Source organism: Astatotilapia calliptera, chromosome 10 (assembly GCF_964374335.1).
Source record: "Astatotilapia calliptera chromosome 10, fAstCal68.1, whole genome shotgun sequence".
Lineage (NCBI taxonomy): Eukaryota > Metazoa > Chordata > Actinopteri > Cichliformes > Cichlidae > Astatotilapia > Astatotilapia calliptera.
This window is the reverse complement of record NC_137431.1, coordinates 13,771,177-13,796,942: the sequence shown is the minus strand read 5'-3', so window position 1 is coordinate 13,796,942 and position 25,766 is coordinate 13,771,177. Positions and strand designations below refer to the sequence as shown.

At 41.1% G+C, this 25,766-nt stretch overlaps 1 long non-coding RNA gene across 2 annotated transcripts; it reads right to left on the bottom strand.

Moving 5' to 3' along the window:
- Positions 1-9,945: 9,945 nt before the first annotated feature.
- LOC113030603 (uncharacterized) lies at positions 9,946-24,619 on the bottom strand. 2 transcript variants are annotated; one of them, XR_013911887.1, is made up of 3 exons: positions 22,307-24,619; positions 20,824-21,082; positions 9,946-15,221 (listed from the first exon to the last, which is right to left on the bottom strand). It is a non-coding gene; the product is annotated as an uncharacterized LOC113030603 (long non-coding RNA). The 2 variants fall into 2 exon arrangements; XR_013911888.1 differs by having other exon boundaries at positions 20,824-20,883; positions 22,307-24,614.
- Positions 24,620-25,766: the final 1,147 nt, after the last annotated feature.

The window sequence follows — 25,766 nt, the reverse complement described above, 5'->3', positions numbered from 1 at the left end:
TCCAGTGGAGCAAACCGTTGGAGTAGGAGTTGCTCTAACAGACAACCAGAGTTTAACCTTAGGTGACCCTTGCTCTCATCAGGCCCGCCCTCTTCTGGAGGAATGCTGCTGATGGGAGTTTTTAATATTCCCCGGCCCTGTGTGTCCTCAAATGTGGCGGTGCGGCATTAACACAAGCTGACACCACAGATTAGCCACAGACATCAGGAATGCTGCGGCCTTTTTGTGCCACGTGGATTTTGGCCAAAAGAGCCTTTGGTTGCAATGGCCACAAAGACCTGCGAAAAACAAGTCCATGACAGAAACACGGAGACTCCTCAGTGAGGCTGTCTCGCGATTTGCTAGCCATCAAGGTACAAACCTGCGGTCGGTTTCTGTGCAAAGGTAAGACTGCACAAGCGCCAAATCAAACGTGCACTTCTGACAGTCAAGATCACAGTGGGTTTACATGTAGTTTGGCTAATTTTGGTTCACTTGAAATGATTTGCTTCTGTTTCTATTTAGACGTAGACATCGGAAGCTTCTGAACATCTGGATACAATGTGGAATCCATTCATCACCTGTAATTTCTGTATGCATAAACTGCTATTACTTTAATTCATATTGCTCATGCTGGTATCCCACCTTTCCTCTCAGCAGTCTTACCCTCTGCACGGATAATTCCTTTATCCTCATCCTCAGCAGGGGATTGGATTATTTGATGCTTAGAGATAGTATTTCATAACGGAGGTATTTTACTGCACGCGGGTCGTGTTTCGAAAGTTCTTGAAGGATCACATTTATACTTTTTCATCTTCACATACCATTTGAGCTAAGTTCTGCGTGACATGGGGCCATAAAACCTTTCTCCCTGTTATTGTAGGATCCTTACTTTACAATATAAATCATCTTCAGACAACTGTTGGTGTGATTTGACACTATATAAATAAAACTGTGTCGAACTAAAAAATAACAGAGTTTAGGTCAAACTAACGACCAGACTCATTGTCTCACTAACTGTTTGCTTGTTGAGCTGTTGTAAAAGCATGTGTGATAAAATGTCTTTAGCAAAGGTTTTAGCAATTTGGAAAAATTTCCTCAGGTGGTAGCGCGCATCTTACTTGCCATCCAGAAACTGTGTGTCACAGCTGTGAAGCACGTGACACCAACACAACAGTTAAGCAGGCCACAGAGAAAGCTCCTAAAGTCTGACTAGCTACTCCGACACAGAGTCAGAGCAATGGGTAATCTGTTTGTATTGCTATAAATCTGACCTGGCTGTATGAACAATATTACAACCAATATCCTGAAAAATCATAAAAATTATTTGAGAAATATACACCAAACCCCTGATATCCGAGCCTTCTGTAAATAAAACAACACTTTAAAGGTTACACTGCTTCTGTGTTAATCTCTAGTCCCCTCGCGCTGTGCTTGCATCTTCTCTATTGTAAATGCTAGATGAATGAAAGACGCCTGTTGGAGTGAAAGTTTGTTCTGTGCGACATTCACCAACGCACTTCTTTTAATTTCAGATTGCACACAACTAAATTCCTTGAGTTTATTCAGTGGCCTGCAAATAAAAGCAGACTGAGTTTAAAAAAAATAGGTTACATTATCAAAATGATGAACCAGGTTTTTATCCAGGCAGATATTTCAACCTTGGTTACGTTTGAATTGGATGCTTATATCAGGCTCCCATTCTGCTCAGCGAGACCTTTTTAAAGAGAGAAACAGATATATTGTGTGAGGGAGAGGCGAGTTGTTTTCAGACACCTTACTTTATCATAGCTTTTATTTTACACATTTATATGGCAACGTTGAGGTTGTAGTCATGCACACAGCTTTCTCTTTTCTGCTGTTTTTAACTAGGACTGTATACGCAAGATGGATGTAGCCACAGTGGCATCACTGCTAACTAGCAGCTTCGTTAATTTGCTTAGGTTTTAGTGCAAAACACAGATGCAGATATCTAATGATTGAATCAAATACAAATAAAAAAAAGGAGAAATACACTCACCAAACCTCATGCACAAATTTCTTCAATTGCTGCACTGCACAGCAAACTGCATTAACTGTCATAATTCTGTTAAAAAAAATCCATAGGTAATAACAACACATGTTTATTTATCTTATAAGCGAGGGACTGTATATCTCTACTCTCATATTTTCAGTGCAAACAGCCATTCCTCTAATTTTCAGCTAACAATCCTGAAGTGGGAGTTGTAAAAATAAATAAATAAATAAAAATAAAATAACTGTACAGTGATTATGAAGGGGAAAATTAGCTACAGTGAAAGCATTTTGTATCATCTTTTAAGTTGGGCCGATTAGTTTTTGGTACTTTTAGCTTGCTTTGAATGTCTTGGCAGCAGATATTTCAATATGTTGCTTTCTACTATAATTAACAACAAGTTTTTGCAATTGTTTTTTAAAAATTGATATCAAGGTGTTCAGTAGGGTTAAAAATTAAATTAAAGAACCCTGTTTAGAGGCGTTTTGAAAGAAAAATGAGAAAACTAAATTTTGAGACCACATCTGTGGGTTTTGTTTGGCTATTTTCAGTTTTCTGTTGAGATTTTTTGGTTTATTTTAAAGTTTCCTTTATTTCTGTAATTATAGTAAGGATTTTTTTAAATGGTCGTGCTTATTGTCTCTAGTTTCTGCTTAATCTCTCGACTCCATTTAGTTTTTAGTTCTTGTTTCTTTTGTAAGTGTTAGTTTGGTCTAGCCTCCATGGTGTCATCCTGCGCCTTGTTGTCAAGTCTTTCTCTGTATTGCATGCTTCACCTTTTAGTTAGCTCCTGATTTATTCTGTTAGTCCTCCGTCTCTTGTGCCTCGCCATTAATCTTTCATCACTTGTTGTTGTCTTAATTAGTTTCAGGTGTGTCTCATTACTGTGGTGTTTCCAATCTCGTGATTACCTACTTTATCTATTTAAAGCCTCGGTTTTCGTGAGTTCTTTGATGAGTCATACGATGTTCTTCTCTGCTGTCTCTTGTTTGTGTGCTGAGGAATTTGTTCTTTATTTGATTTTTTTGCTGCCTTTTGGATTACCTGCATCACCTCAATAAAGCTTTCTTTTTGTTTATAAAGTCTGCTTCAGAAGCTTGAATTTGGGTCTACAACCTACAACCCTTGATGCCAGTGGTTACCAGTAAAACTGACGTTTACTCAGTGAGTAAACAGAATTTGTGGCTGCAGAGAGGACATTTCACCATGGAATGAGACAACTGCAGTAGCTAAATGGTTTACTTTTTCCCATTTTGTTTGTATTTGAATAAAATAAATGTTTGCATAGCTCACTAAATGGCTTTTAGAACAGCTAGACTAGTACTGAACAAGCAAAAAGAAATGAAAAATGAAAAAGGCGCTGGCAGCACACCAAACATTAAACGTACCGTTGGAAAGACTGCAGGGCAGAGGGGAGTAAAGGGGAATGTGAACCAGTTAGAACCAATATCCACTTGAGATTGTTTTTCCCCTGTCAACATTAAATATGAAGGTGTGAAAGGAGAATAATTCACTAGCTGAAACAAACAGGCAGCAGATTTGACTGTCATGATTTCATTGTTTAAACTCTTTGAGGTTGACGAAGGTAAAAGCAGAAACATTTACAATTACAGTGGGGCAAAAAAGTATTTAGTCAGCCACCGATTGTGCAAGTTCCCCCACTTAAAATGATGACAGAGGTCAGTAATTTGCACCAGAGGTACACTTCAACTGTGAGAGACAGAATGTGAAAAAAAAATCCATGAATCCACATGGTAGGATTTGTAAAGAATTTATTCGTAAATTAGGGTGGAAAATAAGTATTTGGTCACCTCAAACAAGGAAAATCTCTGGCTCTCACAGACCTGTAACGTCTTCTGTAAGAAGCTTTTCTGTCCCCCACTCGTTACCTGTATGAATGGCACCTGTTTGAACTCATCATCTGTATAAAAGACACCTGTCCACAGCCTCAAACAGTCAGACTCCAAACTCCGCCATGGCCAAGACCAAAGAGCTTTCGAAGGACACCAGGAAAAGTATTGTAGACCTGCACCAGACTGGGAAGAGTGAATCTACAATAGGCAAGCAGCTTGGTGTGAAAAAATCAACTGTGGGAGCAATCATCAGAAAATGGAAGACATACAAGACCACTGATAATCTCCCTCGATCTGGGGCTCCACGCAAGATCTCATCCCGTGGGGTCAAAATGATCATGAGAACGGTGAGCAAAGATCCCAGAACCACACGGGGGGACCTGGTGAATGACCTGCAGAGAGCTGGGACCAAAGTAACAAAGGTCACCATCAGTAACACACTACAACGGCAGGGAATCAAATCCCGCAGTGCCAGACGTGTTCCGCTGCTGAAGCCAGTGCATGTCCAGGCCCGTCTGAAGTTTGCCAGAGAGCACATGGATGATACAGCAGAGGATTGGGAGAATGTCATGTGGTCAGATGAAACCAAAGTAGAATTTTTTGGTATAAACTCAACTCGTCGTGTTTGGAGGAAGAAGAATACTGAGTTGCATCCCAAGAACACCATACCTACTGTGAAGCATGGGGGTGGAAACATCATGCTATGGGGCTGTTTTTCTGCCAAGGGGACAGGACGACTGATCCGTGTTAAGGACAGAATGAATGGGGCCATGTATCGTGAGATTTTGAGCCAAAACCTCCTTCCATCAGTGAGAACTTTGAAGATGAAACGAGGTTGGGTCTTCCAACATGACAATGATCCAAAACACACCGCCCGGGCAACAAAGGAGTGGCTCCGTAAGAAGCATTTGAAAGTCCTGGAGTGGCCTAGCCAGTCTCCAGACCTCAACCCCATAGAAAATCTGTGGCGGGAGTTGAAAGTCCGTGTTGCTCGGCGACAGCCCCAAAACATCACTGCTCTCGAGAAGATCTGCATGGAGGAATGGGCCAAAATACCAGCTACTGTGTGTGCAAACCTGGTAAAGACCTATAGTAAACGTTTGACCTCTGTTATTGCCAACAAAGGTTATGTTACAAAGTATTGAGTTGTATTTTTGTTATTGACCAAATACTTATTTTCCACCCTGATTTACGAATAAATTCTTTACAAATCCTACCATGTGAATTCATGGATTTTTTTTTCACATTCTGTCTCTCACAGTTGAAGTGTACCTCTGGTGCAAATTACTGACCTCTGTCATCATTTCAGGTGGGGGAACTTGCACAATCGGTGGCTGACTAAATACTTTTTTGCCCCACTGTAAGTGTTGACCAGTGTTTATTAATATTATAAATTATTATGAACTAATCTTTATGTATAATCTACTTTTGGTTTTATAAAAAACAAAACCACGCACTGTTGCCGCACAGTAAGAAGGTGGGTTCTCTCCCATTACTCCGGCTACCTCCCACCGTCCAAAGACGTGCAGCTTGTGGGGATAGGTTAATTGGTTAATCCAAATTGCCCATAGGTGTGAACGCGTGAGTGAATGTGAGTGCGACTGGTTGTCTGTCCCTGTGTGTTAGCCCTACGACAGACTGGCGACCTGTCCAGGGTGTACCCCGCCTCTTGCCCTATGACAGCTGGGATAGGCTCCAGCGCCCCCCGCGACCCTGAAAAAAAAGGATAAGCGGAAGCGAATGGATGGTTTTATAAAGTATTGGAGATATATTTTCATTTGTTTGTGTAACTGATATTAAATGATGCTTATAAATGTGTCTGAAGCGGATGTTTTCTTAACTTAGAAATAAATCATCTGTTTTTTTGCCAGGTCCTAAAATTCAGTAAATAACATCTCAGACCCAAAAAATAAATGAATAAAAATGCAAAAGGAGTGAAAACAACTAAGCAGACCTAATGAGTCAGCCTAACAACCTTTAGCAGTAATAATTTGAAGTAATCATTTTCTATGAGTTTCTCTCTCTCACACTCTCCTTTACAGCATTACTTCAGTTCACTGAGGATTGTGGCCAGTTCATTTATGCACAGCACTCTCAAGGGCTCGCCACACCATTTCAATTTGGTTGACATCTGGACTTTGACTGAGCTGCAACACCTGATTCTTTTCTGTTTCAGCCTTTCTTTTGCAGATTTGCTGGTGTTGGGATCTGTATGCATCTGTATGGGACTGGGATCATTGTCTTGTTGCATGACCCAGTTTTGGCCAAGCTGTAGCTGTCGGACAGATGGCCTCACGTTTGAGTTTAACGGTTGAGAGTCGATATGAGGTCTTTGCTGCGTTTGGTTTTCACCAAACATGGCACTGTGCATTATGCCCAAACATCTCCACTTCGGAGAAATACACTGTTGCAAATTAAAGCTGTACTGCAATGTTCTTTTCAAAGAGAAGTCTTTCTTCTGACAACATTTCCAAACAAGCCATACTTTTCAGTCTTTATCTGATTGTAATGTCATGAACTTTAACATTTAATATGTTAACTAAGGCTTGGAGAGTCTGAGATGTAGCTCTGAAGGTTTTTTGCAATTTCTCAGAGCACTGCACAATCTGACCTTTGGCTAAATTTGCATGCACATCCACTTCTTTGCTGTTATTTTTTTCAAAGTTTGCTTTTTCTTGTATTCACATTATATGTATCCATAATCATATTGGGCCTAGCGAATAGTGTGTGTATAGAAATGTTCTTAACCTGTCCAAGAAATAACTGTACAAGCGAAATTATCACTGGATTTATAAAATGTGTACACTGGTAAAGTTTGTTCTTACCACCATGCTTATGTTGGTCAGTCAGAATCAATCTAAATCAACAGGTAATCTAAGGAGCTTGGAAAGAAAAGCGACTGGACTTCTCTAAGTTTATTGAAGACGTTTTACCTCTCATCCAAGAAGCTTCTTCAATTCTAGGACCGAATGGTGGACAGTCCCAGGTATTTAAGCCCTAGTTGTTCCTTAAGAGAGTCGTTTACCCACTATTGATCATGTTCCTCATCACATGAGCCAAGATGTGAAAAAGGGTGTGGGTCATTATCAGCAGAGGTTTCATGTGAAACCATTGTGAGGCCTTGTCTCATCATATCATGTGACCTACAGAGATCAACTGACACAAGGTGTGAGTGGGCGTTACAGCATCAGGGAAGGGGTCTCAAAACTGGACTGTAGGTGGCTGACAGTTGGTGTCTTAACCCACCGTCTCTGTTCAAAGATGGCCGTTCACAGTGGACATAAGCTGTGTCCCAAAACGTCGGCTGCATCCTTCGGAGGACCCGGCCTTTGCGGGGGTCTGAAAACGATGAAGCCGGGAGTCCGCTGCTCTCGCCGGCTCGAGTGACCATTGAACCCCTGGCTTGCTATCGAGCTGGTGGGTAACAGACATCTCCGAAAACGTTGGCGCACTTTGGCAAATATGCGATGTCTTGATAAACCAAGCAGATATTTGTAATTTACACGGCTACTTTCTGGCCTGAAAATATGTTAAAAGTTTATTTTGTGACGCAGAAAGATTAATAAGACTAATTTTAAAACTTAGTAGCGGCCGCCATTGTTGGCAGCTGAAACTTGGCTGGGCTGCGCTATGAATTCTGGGATATGGTGGGCCACGAAGGACACACCCGACACATCCTTCAAATTCGGGGAAATGAAGGACGCATTTGTCGGCCGCATTCGAAGGAGTCGACGAATTGGGACAGCCTTCGTCGCCTGGCCGTGACGTAATCAGCCTTCAAATGCGGCCTCCGGAGGATGCAGCCGACGTTTTGGGACACAGCTATAGATGGCTTCTTTCCATTTGTCTTCTCAGTCCAAAATGTAGACACTGGCATCCTCAAAAGAGTGACCTTTGACCTTTAGATGCAAATGTACAGCTGTAGTGTTGTCCTGTCGAGGTGGCTCTTCTGTGTTGTGCCATGCGTTTATCAAGTGGCTGTTTGGTTTCTCCAATGTCTGAGCACTCCTCGCTACACAAACCTGCTAAATAAGGAATGACAATGTTGTTGTGTTTGTCCTTCTGTTTCTCCCCAGCTGGTGTCTGACCTTCTTTGCTGATTTGATGAAAGCCCAATTAGGATAACCACATGTTTTAAGAGCTTTCTTTGCATTTGTGCGTTCCCTCTTTTTCTTTTCTGGCTTAGAGGGAACATTTTCTGCCCGGTGTTGTAGGGTCCTGATTACTCCAGGATTTTGTTCCAGAAGGTGGTGGGAGTCAAAGAGTAGGTACTGGCCCATGTGTGGGGGGCTTCAGGTAAACTTCACACTGCACAGTCCAGAAATGACAAACTCTTATCCTTTGTATCTTCCCTGGTGAACTTTATGTTTCTATCCACAAAGTTGATGTGAACAGTGAAGGCTTCCACTTCTTGGGTTTTGATTTTGACCCAAGTGTCATCCACATATCTGTACCAGTGACTTTGAAGAAGCATAAATGAGTCCAGTTGCTTTTCTTTCCAAGCTCATTTGATTACCATGACCTGTATGACTGAGAACCTACACAGACTAAATCAACAGGCTTGTGACAATCTGGATAATTTCCATTCGTCTATATAATGAAACATGTTTACTTAAGTGGAAAAAACCATAAAGTTGTTGTATGAGCAGGAAATAGGAGAAAGTCTGGCTAAAGAGAAAAAAACAATAGTGTCTGAGAACAAAGCCAGAAAAATCACATCGCAGCTAATGACAGTGAGACCAGACTCATTTTGAAGTTGCATTGCCACAGATCAGCTTCATTTATGTGGGATAAAACTATCCAGGCTGTTTAAGGTGCAAGCAATGAGTGAAAAACACTGTTGGATCCTGAAGGAATGTGTTCTGTCGCTTGTATCAATTACATTAACTTAACAAATCAGATCAGATAGGCCCAGCAGCCCAAAGGAGGTAAAATGTCAAGCTGACTGTAAAGATGGGCTTAGGAAGAGTTTACCTCAGAGTCCTCAGTCCTTACTCCAAAATAAGAAGAAAAAGGGAAGGGAGGGGCGGGGGGATCACATGCAGGCCCCAGTCTCATTTCTATGGCAACCTGAATGCTATTATAGCACCTTGCCATTCATTATGAAAGGGCTTCAGTTGGTGAGCAAGATGGGGTGGGGAGCGGGACAGATAGTGCAATGCTGCATTTTCCTTGCTCACAGCCAGAAAACAGGAGGAAAAGTAATAAACCTGTAAAAGCAAAAGCTGCAACACGCAGCATAGAGCTGAAAAGTTTACCATTAACGACAAAAACATGACTATTAATGCAAAACGGCCAGTGACTGAATGGGTGCTAAAAATTCCACCATGACTTGAATTGATATTTGTTTTGCAAATTGGGTTTAAAACCAGTAACTAAATAGTCTGAAAAGAAGCATCTCAAACCTAAAATAGGTCATAACAGCAAAGACAGTAATTATCATGGAGGATGCTGTTAGCGGCTTCAGGTGGAAATGTTCTCCATTTTGCCAGCCTCGTTGTCTTTTCATCTTTTTTTCTTCCGCTTTCAGAAGGGTCTACAGCATGTTGAAATGTGAAAAATGCTTTAACATATTAAAATGATCTTATTTATGTATATTTTAACCAAAATTACAATGTCAGTGATTTGGCTTGAAACTTTACTTTTTGATAAAACTTACAGTTAAGGCTGGTGCAGGTGACCCGGAATCCTCCCGTAACAAATAAGTAAACATGAAAGCAAACCACAAGTGAAAGTTGTCTCAGATGAGAGTCAAACTCTGCTTTCCTGGTCAAAGGTGAGGTGGATTTGTTTTTAGCACTACTCCTATATGTTGTTTCAGGGTTGTGTCAGATTTTAAAAAGAGCCGATATAATCGGTTTGACAGAGGACTTGTTGAGTAGTCAAGACCCTAGGAAGCAAACTGTGCTTTTCTAAAGCGTTGACGCATGTTGATGCACGTCGACACCTGAAATCAAGGCAGCAATGTCAATGATCCACAGTCTGCTCACTGCGTGAGACAGCTCGAAAAGTAGTGAGTAACAGGATCTTGATCATAGTTTAGATTTTTAAAGTACTAAACCAGCATTATCAAAGGAAAACACTGCTCACAAAATAAAATGTCTTATATAATATATTTAATCCATGATAATACATAGTTTATATAGTAATACCTTAAATATCCTTTGACTATTACTGCATGCAACTGTGATCCACAGGCTCAGCACATGGACACAATGACCACAGCCAATATACAACATGAAGTAAATGTTATTAATTTATTTTTCATTTTTAATGCTCTTAAATAGCAAAAATAGTTTTATTTTATTCATGACATAAATGAAAACATAGTTACTCCTCACACCAGTTTGGTAAGTGGGGAACATTTTCCTTCCACTCAGGTGACCACAGTTCGAATAGCAGGATTTCACTGAACCACAAGCAAAAATACATCCTTTAGCCAAAGTTAGCAAAAACGATACCGAGCCCAAACTCTTTAAAGATAATTTGACTTGTTTAAACTCTACATGTAACTGAATACCGTGTGCTTGTGTAGGTCGTTAGTATAATCCATTAAGCCTACCTCAGTGTGGGGGAGCAAACTGCCCCTAATGAGTCCACATAAATAAAGTGCTAATGAAAGTGAAATAAGTCTAACTGCACTCAACAAATAGCCCACCTGCCATATCTCTGTTTGCAGGCACAGAAAGGTGGGCAAATGAGGCAGTTATTTGTGAAAGGACAATCTAAAGTAAGTCTTTACGATTCAGTAGGTTGCGAGTTTAGTTAAATACATTTCAGTTCTGGGAGCAGCGCTGCTGTTGCTAACTGTGAGAATACTTAGCGGGGTTAGTGTGACAGTGCATTAGCAGCCCGAGTCCATTCTCTGCGTCCCCAGAGAGACCAGAGCGGGCATATTAACATTCTCCTCAGAAGGGCCACAGGATCTGCCTTCAATGCCGTCTGACTCCAAACAAAAGACGGTGCGTGTGTGTGCGTGTGTGTGTGTGTGCGTGTTTGAGTGTGAGACGCAGACAGGCTGGGAGTGTGCATGTGTAACTGTGTGCAAGACGAGACAAAAAGGAGGGAGAAAGAACAAGAGAAAACCGTCTATAGGAGGAGGAGGTAAGTTTCAGTATATATTTACCATTGCTGGGTGTCTATAGTTTAATAATGTAACCACACTGCGTGCTGCAAATCAATGTGCAAGGAATATTTTCTGGTAAACAAGTCCTCTTTTGAACTTGTTTCTTTTCTCCAAGTTTAAAAAGATTAATTTCCGTAACATCTACAAATGAAGGACAAAATTGAAGATATCGATATAATGACCTCGCTTATATTTATGTTTTATTTATTTTTGACCAATCATTAAATCCACAACATTCACAACAACCTCTCAGACTCTTAAGCTTTTCTTTATTTTTTATTTTTGAGCAAAACTTTATATATATATATATATATAAAAAAACTAGAATTAGTTGCTATGCAAACTGTAACCAGGTGAATCATAAGCAACACCTCTTACTCATATACCGTTTCTATTTTTATTTAGGCACTTGTGTTTATGTAATGTTTTTTGATGTCTGTTTTTTTCAAACCTGGAACATGTATTGCTTTTATATACAAGCTGTAATATGTGAGTGGGCTTCCTTAAATTTAATTACATGGTATATGCCGGCGATGGTTTCTGGCATCATCGCTTCATACAGTACCAACTGTAGGCCACTGACTTCCTATGCATAACTCAAACATCTGGCCTTCATCACTCAGTGCCTGAAATCTTTCTGCATTCCATGTGCAAACTGCACCATGTCATGCAATCTATGTCTACTCTGCTGCTGTGAAGATAATTCACTGCAGTCTACCAGGAAAGACTAGTCTCTTCTCTTATTCATGACTGCAATATGTAAGTAATGCAGCAAATCACTAGCTTTGCAGTTGTTTAATCGCAAGCCAAAATACTGGAACACAGGACACTTTTTAAAAAAATGCAGACAGGTACACTGAAGGATATGAATATCGGCACAAACTTTAATGGAAATCCATCCAGTATTTGGTGACTTATGAATTTTAAAACCACATACACCTGTACATCATTGTGCTGGTAGCACTAGAGGAGAAAGTTAGGGATTGCCTGCAGATGCATCTTCTGGGAGAACAATGAATGTCAAAACCTTTTGGTTTTTGGTTGGTTCCTCACTGAAAATGAGGAAACATTGTATTCTGGGAGAAACAAAGTCTCAAGTATGGGTCCTCTGGGTAAGGAAATGGCACTTGTTAGCAGATTATCCTGTTTTCCAAAGATTTTGCATTTATTTCTGAAGGAGCAATTAAATGTGAACACCTAACAAAGGACGTTTGTGATTTCTACTTTATTTACTTTTGACAGCTGTGCATTATATATATGTAACAAGAAGGTGGGCCCAGATACACCTGTAACTCTTTTTAAGAAGTCATGCTTTGACAGAAAAAGAAGAAGAATGAATAGTTCATGTCACGTGCACAAACCTTGGGATTCTACACCCATTCCCAGCTGGGATTTACATACTTTTTGGACTGCAATTCTGGGAAATGGTGTAACGGATTCCAGGACAGTTGATATGGAATAATAAAGAATGCAACATCTTTGCATTCGACACTCAGTAAGTATGCTCCACAAACTCTCCACTGAAGGCTGAACTGCTTCTATTTATACTACAAATGGGGAAAAAAAGAACAAATGAGGCGCTCATTGTTGACCCTGAATGATCAACGTCCTCCGCTCTTGTCCAAAAAGAAATTCTTCCAATCGTTAACTGCTTACGTCATTACTCAAGCCGGAGAGTTGAGGGCTTTATTTCTGTTAACTGGATCATAAAAACATAGCAGGACAACTCCCAGGCTGATGAAGGCTCACTTTGGATTATAATGAATTATTTCATTGGACAGGCTCTCTGAACTTGTATTGTGATGTTCCAGTATGGAGCTTACCTTCCAGTAAGAAATTCATATTTGCTCTTATGTGCTTTCTGCATAAATTGGACTTTTTGACAGTGAATAATTCCTCTAAATGGGATTTAATCATGCAGCCATTCTTAGCTGATGGACTGCAAGTGTTCTGTATTAGCCACGTGATAGACTGGTAATGAGTCCACAGTATATCCTGCATTTTGCCTAAAGATGACTTGGACGGACGGATTTAAAATGCAGCAATATTGCTTCGGTATTGTTTCAGCGATCTGCTCTGAAGTCTCTGAAACTCCAACTGAATTTGAAATTTTAAACTAGATTAATAACATTCATGAAAACTATCAGTTGACTATTGTTTGCTTTTAATCATCAATTCAAAGTTAACTCTGCGTGAGACCTGGTAGCTCGATAAACTACGAATTCTTTGCTCTCTACGTAATACGCTGTTACTTGGTGTTTCTAATGATTCCGTCCTTACACAATGAGGACAACAAGCAATGTCAGCATTGATTATAGTCAACCATGATGCAGACAATTTAACTTTCTCGGCCAATCTCAGTCTGACTGAGTATGAATTTCACTCCCTGATAACAAGACGCGTAAACAAACAACTGCAGAAACGCAGAAGCATTAATATCCGAAGGTTTCAGAAATCAGACTGCCCGCAAATGATTCCTGACAAAGTATTAAAAGTACAAATTTTAGACGATCGGCATTTATAGGCCACACGTGTTCAGACAGCTCATCTGCCATCGAGAGCAACTAGGGGTTCAGTGTCCTGCCCAAACCTGCTCCACCACCTGCTCCACCACCTGAGCTCTCTGAATAGGCCAGAACTGCTGGTTCTGTAACTGTAACCGCCCCCAACTTATAACGAGCGTTCGTTCGACTGCATTTAAGCACCTAAAGATGGCGGACTGTGTATAAAAGTGGCCAAAATTATTCAACGTCATATTTCTGTCCAATATTTAAAGTATGAACGTTAATTGCATCTTGATCATTTCTATCTCATTCTAATTGTACCCTGTATTTCATAGGAATATCAGCAGTGATTTAAACTCTTCTTCTTTTTTACATTTTCTTCCTTGTTATACATAATAAATATTACTGTGATTTGCATACCTCTTGTAACCCGCTGTCCCACTCAGCTGGTGGGGCAAAGGGTGATCTTCACTGACCTGATGAAGGTAATCATAAGATAAAGGCTGAGAGCATTTTAACCCTGAAGCAAAGCAGCCTTTGACCTTATAAATACAGTATCACTGCAAAGCTACAGTACATGCATACCCAGAAGCAAGTAAAGTAAAACTGGCAACCTCCGATGCATGGATGTATTCTCCAGGGACAGCTTGTTTTCTTCACCGTCTTTATGATTTCATTAGCATGGTGTCTTCTTGGCATATAGTCTTAGAGGATTGAAGACCTTCTGAACTCACTGCTGTATCACTGTGGCCTCCACCTACACACTTCCACTTGTTTTGCACCAAAGCACAGTTAAATGCAGGAATAAGATTTCCATAAGCTGGAATATACTTGCTGTGTTTGTATCCCGCTCTCCTTCTAATGCCCATGTTTTAACCTCATACTGTGAGTACAACAAAAATAATTCAAGGTAGAGTGCACACTTTTTAAATTATTTATGACTTCACTGTAACTTATTTATATTTGCTGGAAAATTATCTATTAGTTAATCTAATTGCGTTGAGACATGTGAAAGTCGTGTCCTCTGAGTCATTCTGAGCATGTGCAAAGCCTGCTCTCTGCACATATGGTTAAACAGCACAGTTTCTGCCAAACAGAATTAGGAAGACTTTCTTACCGACGCTTGATTCCTCTCTTTCTCTCTCACTCCCCTCCTTTCTCTTTCCCACCCTCTCTTTACAGCACACAAGCTCACAAAGATAGCATATACAGTATATGTGCTCAGGCATATGGGCTCTGGAGAGAAATATATACACAGAATAAGGGACAGATTGTGGTTATTGATTTTCTTCGACGGGAGCAATTTTCTTAAATCCTGCGAAGAAGACATGCCACTTTGAATCATTTGTAAATTTGTAAAATAACATTTCACTTATTTTTACTTGTTTTAATGGTGTACGGCATGTCAAGTCCTTAGCTAAATCTACATCGGGCATAGTGTGTGTTACAATGGTACAGATCTTACTGATGGTTTGAGAGATGCTGACAACACCGTCTGCAGCATCCAATCTGTGGCAGCTATTAAAGAAACACCCAGATAAAAGTTCCAGGTGCTTCTGTGCAGCAACGTCCGGTAGCTGGTGCGCAGCACTGCGTTGTGACAAAGCTGCGCACAAACAGGAGTGGCATGGAAACAACCGCAGGCTGAGTTTGATGATTTGGTTTGAGTGCAGCAAAGGCAGGCAGACCAGTAGCACAGGCAGTAACAAGATGGCGGCGGTGTGCAGCAGCGAGTGTAGCAAGCTCTGTCCAGGGAGAGAAGAGACAGAAAGACATAAGCGTAACCTACTCAGGGCACGTAAGTGAAAAGTATAACAGTGATTTGGAGCCAGCCTGTTCCACAGGGTGGGGTGGGGCGGGCAGAGCGGCACCAGCACCTACAGGAGCACTCATAGGTAGAGGGGGGTGCGAGAACAATGGAATGGCTGCCTCCCAGACAGAGCTGCCGTACTGCAGTGATGAAGGAACAGGAAGAGGGGGGGGAGGAATGGCACAGGAGGTAGACACACCTGCTCCTGCTGCTGTTGGAGCAGCTAGTGTAACAACCAGCAGACAAAGAGTAAGCTGAATTCAAGTCCTGCCTCTCATCTAGCGATCAGAGGGCATCTCAGGACTCAGAGTGCAGCAGTGAGGTCACAGCGTAAGGGGTGAGAGCAGGAAATGGCTGGTGAAGAAAGATATAGAGCTGATACATCTGCAGTTCCCAACATATACTAATAACTCACATTAGACACGTTTATTCACATATTTAGAGATTTAAAAAAAAGTTTTTAAAAAAAACTCTAAATTGATGAGATTTAAAGAGTTTTACAGTACAGTAAGTGCACAGTGTATGGTTTTGTAACTTACAGTATCAGCTCTTTATTCAGCACCTTTAAATCCACATAAACCTCAGGGAACTGTTACCTGCTGCTTCACTAAATCACTATCGATCCAAATATCAATAGTATTGATACCAGTATCGATGCTATTGCGCTGGTATTGGTATTGATCTGATACCAATACCAGCGCAATAGCATCGATACTCGTCTCTATCCTCTACGTTCTCTACGTAGCCCGCTAAATTGTGTTAAAGAAATAATTTCTTTAGAAATATATACCTCAAACATGCACTATGAAAAATGTGGGAACCTTTTTTGTTGACTGTCATATCTATTTTATTTAGAGCCTAAAGCACATTTAAACAACAGAGGTTGACGCTTCAGGGTCGTCAAAAATTTCAGAATGCATGAAAAGCTGAAAAGGTGTGTTTTACTGCGTTGGATAATTATCGTGGAAAGTAAAAATCAGAGTTATTTAGTGGTCATTAAAATGCATTCAGAATTATCACATTCTTCTCATAAATGATGACACACTGCTCTCCCCTCCACAATCTGCCTTCATAGATTAAAAGTATTGGTACTGTTACCGGCAGTATGCGGCCTGTATTTATTTGGCGTTGGATCAGTACCAACATTTTCAGTATCGCACAGCACTACTGCTTTGATTAAATTATAATCATGCATAGAGGACTGGTTAAAAAACATGGTGTGCCTACAACTGTGGGTGAATGACACCAATCAGATACAGTGCATACAGTATATAAATAAATAAATAAATAAATAAATAAATAAATAAATAAATATATGGCAGAAAGCAATCAAACACTCTACAACTAGTCATCTTTCTTCCTTCCTTCTCGCCGCCTGTCTAAACTAATCTTCCTTTCCATGTTTGTGCTGAACAAGGTGAACACTGACACCATAACCTACTGCTGCAAATGCACTGCTCCATGCAGGAACCCCCACTAAACTGAGAAAAAAAAATCACATTACCACATTTACATTTAAAAAACAAAACCTGAAGAATAAACAGACTCCCAGGAAAAACACTTAAAAAGTTCATGTTTGCAGGGTTCTAAGAAACATCGAGATGTGATTGAAAAGTCAAAGGTGAAAGGTAACCAACCTTAAGACACATCCCTTTGAAAATTTGATCCTATTTCAGACTAGGAATTGATCTCCAAAGACTGGGACTGATAGACAAATAAACCCAACCGCATCAAAAGACTTGAGCTCACCAGCAGAGTTGAGCAGAAACAAGTGTCAATATGTAGCACGCACACCTGAAATCTACTGAATGTGCTAAAATAGTTTGCTGATTGCAGAGCTACAGTCAAGGATGTAGCACCCAGCATTATTATATAACATATTTTCACCAAAGCACCGTTAAATGTGGATTCACAGTGGAAAAAAAGGGAGCCATTTAGTAACTGGTTTAAAGGTGAACCACATTTAGCTTCTACATGCTATGCAGGCATATACATAACATTTCCAGGTTGCTATAGCCCAAAATAGCGGTCACAGCACACCTAGGACATGTATGTATGTGTATCTTATTGCAACTATACAATCTAGTCATCTACAGCACTTTCACTATTCAACTAGATTTTAAATGATGAAATCCTAAATAGCTGTGTACTATTTAAATGTCTTTTAGACTTGTAAAGAACAGAAAATTACTCAGTAGTTTTATATGCATAGAAATATCTTTTCAATGCCCTGAAAAGACATCTTTTCATCATTCTCTTTTCAACTAAGTTTGAATGTGAAGGAACGCTTTTCTAAGTGTCTTTTCTTTCCCTCTGACCTAAAGAAGCTACTCTTACCTTTCATGTTTTAAAGTTGTTGAGACGTCTGTCAAAGTTGTTTTTTCTGCCCCTTTTCAATCAGTTCGTGCTGGGTGAGGTGTGATCATATTTGTACAGTTATATTTAGTCCAATGGACGCCCATCTAGGAATTAATTTGGATCAAATAGATGGACTAGATGCTCAAGCCTGATTTTCATTGATTGTTTTGGGGCTAAATGAAGGCCATGAGTGGCTGACCAGATGAGCTCAGAAAACAACGTCCATGTGCATCCAGTGTGTGGCGGGCATATTCTGTAGACACATGGGAAATCACAGTGTTGGGATAATACTGAGAATAAAAAGTGTTTTCTTATTCTAAACAAACTATTACAGCGAAAACGTCCTCAATATATGGAGCTGTCTGCAGCAGTGGATTCAAGTTAACAAAAGATAAAACATCTTCAAGAAATCAGCAAGTCAGATTTTACTCTACAGGGTAGTTAATTATTTATCAGCATGCTCTGCTTCTTTACCCTCATACAAACTTGGCTAACTTGCATCACATGCTGCTTGCATCCTTACTTCCAGCTTCATCCTCACACAGTAAACTGAAACCAGGCAGAGGACAAAAGCGCTCAATAAGATATGAAGTGCGTGACAATGCAAATGAGTTGCACATTTACAGAAGTCATTGCTCATTAAGAGTGTTTGACCGCATAGTAAAAATGCCCGATTTAATGAATCTCAAAATTCCTCAAGGATGCTGTATGGACCAAAAAAAAAGAAAAAAAAAGGCTGCTGCTAGAGTTAGAAATGGTGAAACACAGCTTCAAATTAAGGTTCAGAAAAAGAATCGGAGCTCAAAGCTACCTGTCCTTCAAGCACATAATCACATCCCATCCACGCTAATGAAAGAATGAGGACAAAACATCAAACAGTATCCCGGTTCAAATGCTGCTGAAGCTCCCTGGAAAACTTGCAGCAACTTCACAGCGGGTGAGGAGGAGGAAGGCGATATGCAAAAGGGGGACATCCAAGTATGAATAAAAGGAGAGGAAGAACGAAGCCGTTACTGCGTTCGCCGATCGACTACGCAAACAGACGCACGTTTGTGCATATTTTGACACAAAGGATGTTAGTTATAGAAAACATATAACATAAGAGGACTGTACGTTAGTCCTCAGCAGTTTGACACCTGAAGTTGTCACGCATGCGTCAAAGCAGGAAGCAGTTCTGCCACACTCATCCTACTCTCCAATGATGCCCATTGAAACACAGAACAAACTATATAAAAGCCTTTTAATGCACCTGAGAGCCGCTACAATTGTGCTTTCATCCATAGCTGATGAGGGGGTCACCTTATGACATGCACGCCAAGGTGTCTTACAATTCCCACTCGACTGTGTAATTCTGTTTTGCACCATTATCTTCACACTCGCTTGTAACAAGAAGAGAAAAAAAAACAGCGGGCCGAATGCAGGTAAGGGTAGGTATCGATGATATAATAGAAAAAGGAAGACGATTATTTTCATGAGGTCAAACACAAGTGTACTGAGCTTTCAGAGTCACGCTCTCACTAGTACTTTGTGCTGCTCTCAAGATAAGGCATGAAGAGCCTGCGGATTGAGTAGTGGAAATAAAATACCCTAAAGCACTGACTTTCATTTTGCACTTTGCTGTGTGTTCAAGTTATGCTGTTTATATTATAATTTTCCTCCCTGCTGCGTATAAATTACATTTATTTTGTCAACATCATGTTTCTTTAAATGTATGACTATACGGTTTATGACGCAGGGTTAAACAGCGAGGTGCGGTTCTTGTGTGGTTTGTCTATGCTAGCATGTGCAACATTAGTCACTGAGGGTGTAACCTAACTCACAAATTCCTCATTCATTCATTGTACCAAGGATTTTGTAAATGTGGGTGTTTTCACCATGTCACCCCACCTCATCTGGACGTCCCTCCATCTCAGTCACATGCCCCTTATACCCACATTTCTCTATCTATCCCACTCCCCCACCCTCTCCCCCACCCAGTGCCCTGCACACTGTGCCTGCCTCTGGCTCTCAGACTCTCAATATCCTGAAAGAAACCCAATGTTCGTACTTTTCATTCCCTTCGCGCTTTATTTTTGCACTATTCGTGGATTAAATGAACCTTATGTCACCGTGTCTAGTTTTTATTAAAAATAAATAAATAAATAAATGAAAAGGCGAAACTGTTCCTTCTTCATCGTGCTTTGTGTCTTTCCGCCATGTTAAGCCTTTTCCTTTTTTTGTTCTGAGTTAGAGATGTGTGAGTGCCCCTCGCAGCTCCCAAGAACCCAACCCGTGCACATCACAGCAAAACGTCACAAGTTAGGGTCTCAGGGAATGAGAGAGGTACAGCTTGCTCTTTTTTTTTGGTCTGGCCTTTTCTGTGCAACGTACAGCAGATCATCTGCTGCACGAGCACTGTGGCTGAGACTGAAACAGCTCCCTCTATCCCTCGATTTGTGCGGTGCTCTACCTTAAGTCTCAGTTTTGCCCCTTAAGTCGAGTCTGGTCTCGGTAAAATGCACAACCCCACCATGCGTTAGCATTTAGCTCATCCATGATCACATTTACAAACAAAATCGTTATATATGAGTCAAAAGATCGATATGCATCAGTAAGCACACGCTGAAAATGTAATATAAAACCTAACCATATATAATCTTATGATAACTGAACAGACTCATGCTGTGCACACTGTACTCTAGCCATACACACCCAATAAGAAGCACTTTACCATCACTAATCATAAGGATAGCTCTGCCTCCCTGTCACAACCTGACCAAACCTAGAATAATAATCTGTGTAAAACATCTTTGATATTTTTCCAAACCCCGCACTGAGAACGCATACAGCAGCAGCAGCAGCAGCCAGATGACTACAGCAGCAGAGACTACAAATTGACGCCAGTGTCTCACGCTGATAAAAATACACCCTTAATACTAAAAAAGTCCAAGCTCCTTACCACTTACTCCCTCTATGCCAGTGAGATCTCGTGACATGCCAGGCTTGTCAGTCCTCTGAGACCGCACCTGTCAATCATGCCGCCTTGACTTTATGGAGGGAAAGCTCATTTGTCAGGTCGCAGAATAAAATCTGACTACCCACAAGATGAAGAGGAGGAGGAGGAGGAGGAATAAGAGGCTGGGAGGAGCGGTAAGATGAGATGCAAGGAAGGAGAAAAGAAAAAAGAAGATAAAACTCACCCAGCTGACCGAGGTGGCGGAGGCTGCCGCAGTCTTCTCTGTACGCCTGTGCCGGTCAGCCTAGCAAAGGGAGAGAGGATGTAGCAGGGCACAAATCGGAGAGAGAGAGGGGAGAAAAAAATGAATGCTGGAGAGAAGAATAGGGGAAGATTTTAGTGCTGCTAGCTCAGGCTTTGTTGAATGGATAATTCGGGCTAGCACATGAGCCTGCTCTAGCAGATTGCTGCCGTCTAGCCGTCTGCTGCTCAGACATGCAAGACTGTACCATGTGCAGCCAGAGAGAGAGAAAGAGAAGGAGACAGAGACATGAAGGGAGAGATGGCAGGGAGGGCAGATGTTGGGTTAACGATTTAATGTAGGTGAACATGGGGGGAAAAAGAGAATAGAATAGAAAAGCAGTGAGGGTGACTGAGACAACAATACATTTAGTATTACAGGGGAAGGAAAAATGCACAATAATAAATCAAAAACAATCCATGAAAAAGAAACCAGCATAAGAATTGAAAAAATATTCTGTTTAGCTTGGGTCCAACAGTAAAAATCACAAAAATAAACAGCAAAACCACAGCCCAGTAATGTTACACGTATGCTGACTAATACAAGAGAATAAGAGCAAATGACAGGAAGCCATCCAGAAAGAGAAAAACAGGATTTTAGAGAGTGATAAAGTAATATTTTAACCCCCCAGACGTCTGATTTTTAACTAAAAAGAGCTCTACTGCACTAAAGCGCATATTCATCGCCCCGCACATTCAATAATGTACAATCTCAGCTTTCCCCAAAGCTTCCCCCATATGAGTCACAGCTTTACATGAGAAATCAAAAACAAGAAGGATTTTCAGGTTACCGTCAGAATTTGGCAGATCTGGTTAGTAGCTGTGAAAAAAAAAAAGACTGAGACACAGTGTGCCAAAACAGCGACAGGAGTGAATAATAGGAAAAAATGTGTAACGCCTGTTGCTGTAGTCCCTCTGCCTACTGCTGCTCAGCCCTTTCTCCATGTGACACTACTACCCATCTTTTTCTTCCTCTGTCTGTCTGTCTGTCTGTTCGTCTCTTGGCTTCATCTGTCTCATATTTTCTTTCTGCACTTGATTGGTGCTTTAGTCTCGCTGTATCACACCTCTCGGCCTGTGTCTGTGCCTCTGTATTTTCTTTCCCTCCTCTGCCTTCCATGCTTCATAGATTGCAGGCTCAAGTCCCCAAGGCTGAAAAACCGAAGAGCCTCTGCTTGCCCCTTTTTTTTCTGTTTGTTACATATAGAATCAAAACGGCAGTAGCAGTGTGGGAAAGGAACTAAATATCACCCATTCATTTCCCTCCCCACAGCTGAAATTACACAGACAAAAGGCCTAGTATATGGAGAAAGAGAGATAAGGGAAGGTAGAGAAATGAGGGAGAGAGACGTGAAGAGAACAAAAGCATACAGTAGCACAACGAGAAGGCAAAGACAGTCAAATAGGAAGTCACAGTTTTATCTTACAATGTCTCTTTCAAGCTCCTTTTTCATTTAAGGCAAACAAAAAGAAAAATCCTGCTCCAGTAGCATGTCCAGTATTCTGTTCCTGTGTCTCTCGCCCTCTGTGTCTGTGAGTGACTGGGTATTACAGCGTGCGTTTCATGGAGAAAAGGAGGGTGGGAACAAGAGAAAAGGAGGGAGCAAGAGAGAGTGAACGCACCAGTTCAGGGAGCTTCAAAGGAAATGTAACTGGAAGCATTGTGGTGTGTGTGGTGGTCTTATATTTTATCAGTATTAGTCACTGTAAAGCAGTGGAAAAGGCTTGTAAAAAAAAGAGGGGGGGAAGACACGAGACAAGATGGTAGGAAAGCGAGACAAATGGGGAGCAGAGGGAATTACCAGGGTTCTTCTGACGGACAGCGCACAATAGGCTGAGATCAGTGACAGCAGAAAAATGGCCTGTGTGGTCTCAACACTATCGCCCCCCAACCCTTTCCCCCTGCTGGTTTAAATAGGTCATTCTTTTATTTTGAAGTCAATTTAAAAATAATAAATCAGGCAGACAGTTCTCACTTCTTCAGCTCTCATTTACATTTTGCTGTATTTCTCTCTGTATCATTAGAGCCTCATTCTTTTCTTTCTTCTTCTTCGTTTTTTTGAATCGAAAATTCACTTTTAAGGCATCTCTCCTTGCTCGCGGACATCACATGTCACGATGTCTGAAAGGCATCACGTGCGCTTCAGTGCGGCAAAGGGTCCCTTCATTTATGCTCAGTTTTACTTCCACCTTGTCTTCGCACACTAACACGACAAGAGTCAACCGGGACTATTTATAGAAATTTCCAAAGAAGACAAAAAACCTGCACAGATTCCACAGCGATGGTGGGCCGTGTGTGCTGGGTGGGGGGTCAGTCAGGGAGAGCTCCTTTATGCCTCCTGCTGTATAATGTAATGCACTACCACATGGCAACAACAAACCACCGAGCACAGAAAGAAGTGTGAATACGCTTTTCTAGAAGAAGGGCGAGGGGGAGAAAAAAGTAAGCAAGGATAATTAGGCACAGTGAAAAACCCAACAGTCGATTCACGTTGTATCTACTGTAACTGAATGCTTGCGCTCTTGCAAAAGCTGCCCCGTACCAAGGGCCCCTTCTTCATTCTGGCCCAAAGAGCTCCTTACCCCACCTCTTTCGAACCCGGTGGCCTTAGGACAGAGAGCATAGAGTTTAAGTGGAAACAGTCTTTCATCATCATGACACTCCCCGCACTACACATCTGTACACAGCAGCATACCGCACTACAGGAGTAGGATACCATCTCTAACCTAGCGGCGCTACATCCAGTGTCTAATGTATATTTACAGTTCAGGCTTAACAGATTACGTGCACGTTAAATACTTTCATGGCAGGACAACTAAAAACTGCTTTTTACTCATAAAGATCCATATTTCCCCAAACAGTTAAAACAAATTAAATAACAACACTTTCATTAATTTCTTGTGTATGCATAGCTGGCAGCGTCTATGCCAACACCTTAAAGTGGGAGTTTAAAAAAATGTAGTATCCAACAGAGATCAAAAGTATGCAATGAAAATATGCCCGAAGAGCAGATATAGGTCACACGGTCTGAGACGAAGCCCGAGAAACTGAACACAGCCAAAATTAAGAAGTAATTCAGCGCATTTCTAAATTGCAGTCAGGAACCTAGATAATTTCAGGGGCCTGTGGTTTTCTTGGTTTGAAGCAGTGAAAGTTGTTACTGGCTGTTTTGATCACAGCAGTGTCTTTACCACATAGCTGCGCAGAGGAAGTATATCGTTTTGGTTAAGTGAAAGTGAACTTTGTGCATAATTGGCCGCCAAGACCTTGTTCTTCCCCTGCGGCTGTATGGTGTGTTTCCCTTCAGTGACATCTCCTTCATTAGAGCGTCCCGCAAACATCACTGCAGCAGCATGCTAGTGCTTTTCCTCATATTTTGAAATGATTTCTCTTTGCCCCCCCCCTCCCTAATCTGTGCTGTCATTGTTTCAACTTTGTTTTCCAAGTGTCAAACGAGATGCAGTGTTTGCCATGTTCATGCAAGTCTTTAGCAAAATATCTTTATCTCTTCCCATATCTGCTTAAAGGAGAAAACGAAAAACTCCAAAACAACACTTTGAATTAAACAGAAGAAATTTCAGTGTATTAAGAAACAGACACAAAACCACCTGACAGAGAAGCTGTGTTTACAACCAGGCGATAAAACTCTCATACACAAATATTGCACAGATGTTGGCATTTATGAAATAATCCATCAGTGTACAGATTGTGTGGTGTTTCCTCAGGGAAAGCTAGGAGGCTGTACAGTTATCTCCTGTGGTGTCACTCTGAACTATACAACCTACTACCTCAACCTGCGGAACACTGGAGGAAGCTGCAGCATGGCTGCCCTGTAGGGCCGGGCGAGCAGTTCAAAACTACCACAAGCAATGTAATTTTATTTTACCAGAAACTGAAGAAAAATTTCACCAATAAGTCGTCCTCCTTACTTAACTGCAACACTGACGTAGAGGCCAAAGATAGTCTGTCATGTACAATGTTGTGACACATCGTCATTTAGCCCAACCCACAAATTTGGGTGGGGTCACTGCATCGAGGCGGCACACGTGGGATAAGTTTGGTAGAGAATATCCTGCATCCTAGGATACAGGGTCACGCAGGGTCAGTGCTGTTTAATTGTGGGAATCAAGGATTAAGAAATGCCACTCTTTATGGTTATCCAGTCAAAACCTGCTTCCAAAATAATTCCAGTGATCTAGTCGCCTTTCTTAAAAGCACTGGGCAGATGCTGTTTTTACCAGGAAGACACATACCTATAGATACGAGCTTGTGCAGCCAGTCACCACAAGTTCGGATCTACGGGTTCGTGGCAGCTGGCATTAACACTTTGAGAGCGGATAAGAAGCAGAGAAATCAACAAACATTTAAGCAGACAACTCATTCTACTGTCTGAAGCTTTCAGCTCCACTGATTCATCATGGCACTCCTCTTACTGGGTGTTCAAACCACAATGGACAACACTGTAACTCTGATAAGGCTCAACATGGCACAGCTTTCATTGCATGTAGGTCTTTCTGCAACTAAAATATGCATCAACATTAAAAAGTTTAGTCTATTTCACCGATATTTAAAGAATAAATCCACGCGTTGAGTATCAATCCTTTCATGTATTTTTCACTTCTTGTACTTCTTAAGATTGCTTCAGTGTGGGGAAATACAATGTGTCCTTTTTAAGCATCTAATAGAGATGAGCGTGGAAATTAGGCCATGGTACACAGGACAGGCCGGGGCACATGACTGTAATAGATGCGGTGTTTGTGTGTTTACCCCACTGATCACATTCTTTTGAGGTATAATTTTGAAATGTCAGGATAGTATACTGTAAATAGTTTTACATCTGAACACAAGAACGCACATCGCTAGGAAATATTTTACTAAAGAAAATG